Raw genomic sequence first — 1910 nt, forward strand, 5'->3', positions numbered from 1 at the left:
CTTCACTTTAACATTCTAAAATAATAATAATAATAGAATGCAAGAAAAATAAAGACATGTCGATGTGAAATGAAAGGTGGAATAAAAAGAATCATTTACTATATCAAAGCTTAAATAATATTTAAGGTAAGTTTCAATGATCACTGAAAACATTGAAAGTATCCCTAACCCAACTCTCCTCTAAGCAGTGTTCCTAAAAATCATTTTCTCAAACATACATAATTACTTTCCTTAATTTTCCAAGAGGAAATTTTGGAAAATTAGGCTTATTTTGAGGGTTTTTTTCTCCCTTTCCCCTTGCCCTCAACCGGCAAATTGAAATTGAAAAGGACACGATATTAAGTTGAAACACATTATTCTTTGAACACTACCTCTAAGGCTTCTTTTAGAAAGCCAAAAATGATGTTTTTTAACTTTTATTTTGAAGAGCAACGTGAGCACTTATGGGTTCAAAGAGGAGAAAAAGAGCCTTTTAAAAGAAAGTCATTAGGTCCTTAAATGAAGGGACTATTTACAAGAAAGGAAGGCAAGCAAGCATTAAACGAAAGGACCAAGTTATAACGATGAAAAGACCCATTCACATTACGAGCAAAAAAGTCAATTTTTTCACAAATCAACCAACTAGATCGCTTGGCATGAGCAACATTTGTCGTCATAGCCAACATACAAGCTTTATTGCTAAAACCCCTTTCTAACACAATAGCCCCGCACATCTTCAAGAAATAAAATGCATGCAAAAATGCGATAAAAAGAAAGGTTCAAAGGGCCTAAGAAAGGTGCTATGGTGTGGCAATCATCATAGCGTCAAAAGAGCCCTATTCACAAAAGGACGCTCTGTCCAGCTTTAGCCCCAGATCGCATATGCAAAAGTCATGAGCAACATAATTTTCTCTTAAGGAACATGAATTAGTTCAAAAAGGAGGGTTACATGTTTGTACAAGCTTGTCCATGACTGTATGTTTGATCATTGTTGTAGATGATTGTACACTGCCTTCAAAAAGTTGGCCTCCTCCTTGTCGAACATGCACGCAGTTCTTCATCCAAATGCGGATTCAAGCTTCTCTAAATCAAACAAACTTTCCATCAATTTTTGGCTTTCCCCGTCCTTTGCATAGGCAAATTTCACCTTCTTTTGAGTGAGTGTTGGGGTCAACAAATGGATTAACAACCTGTACAAAACTTCACCTTCTCAATTGTTGCTTTCAGACACCTTGTTGAATGCAGAAATCATCAAGCAAACATCTTCGATTGAGCACGTATAGTGAGGACATTATAGAAGTAACCACAAAAAATTTCAATAACATTATAAATTAATGACAAGAGAACCCCCTATCTCACCAAAAAAATCAGGACAACCACAACAGAATATATATATTTGAGCCCATCATGCGAAAATAACGGCAGAATGTAGATAAAGAGGGAGGTAAGACAATAAAGTTTGAGCAGGAAAACCTTGGATCCATGGATAACTTGATACTGACAAGAGAAAGTCCATGAAAATAGAACTTACATTCCAGAACATTTCAAATACTTTAGGAGGATTGTACAGAATTGCATACGCAAGCCTCCCGGGCTAGTGATTTTAAAGAACATATGTTGTCTCTCCAGCTGTCCTCAATGGAATCATGGACATGTTGGATCCAATCCTCAAAATCCGTGAGCCATACCATTTGCTCTTGGTCTCGAGGTACGTCAAATACCATTTTTGCCCATCCAGTTCAGTGAGGCGCTCACTAAATGTTGAGCACACATACCAAACTTGTCCCAAGAAGCCTCAAGCCTACACGTTTCTGGCTTTGAGCGACATCCCATCATACATTGAATGCACAACAACACAGAGCTGAGAGAAGACACCCGTTCCTGGCTTCAACCGCACTCCCATGAGACATTGAATGCGTAGTAAGCCCCAA

General features: G+C 37.8%; 1 pseudogene; it reads right to left on the reverse strand.

Moving 5' to 3' along the window:
- Positions 1–964: 964 nt before the first annotated feature.
- Positions 965–1703, reverse strand: LOC147443116 (uncharacterized; annotated as a pseudogene).
- Between the last annotated feature and the right edge of the window lie 207 nt (positions 1704–1910).

The sequence above is a fragment of the Adiantum capillus-veneris genome, chromosome 14, assembly GCF_014529385.1.
Source record: "Adiantum capillus-veneris isolate H3 chromosome 14, ASM1452938v2, whole genome shotgun sequence".
Lineage (NCBI taxonomy): Eukaryota > Viridiplantae > Streptophyta > Polypodiopsida > Polypodiales > Pteridaceae > Adiantum > Adiantum capillus-veneris.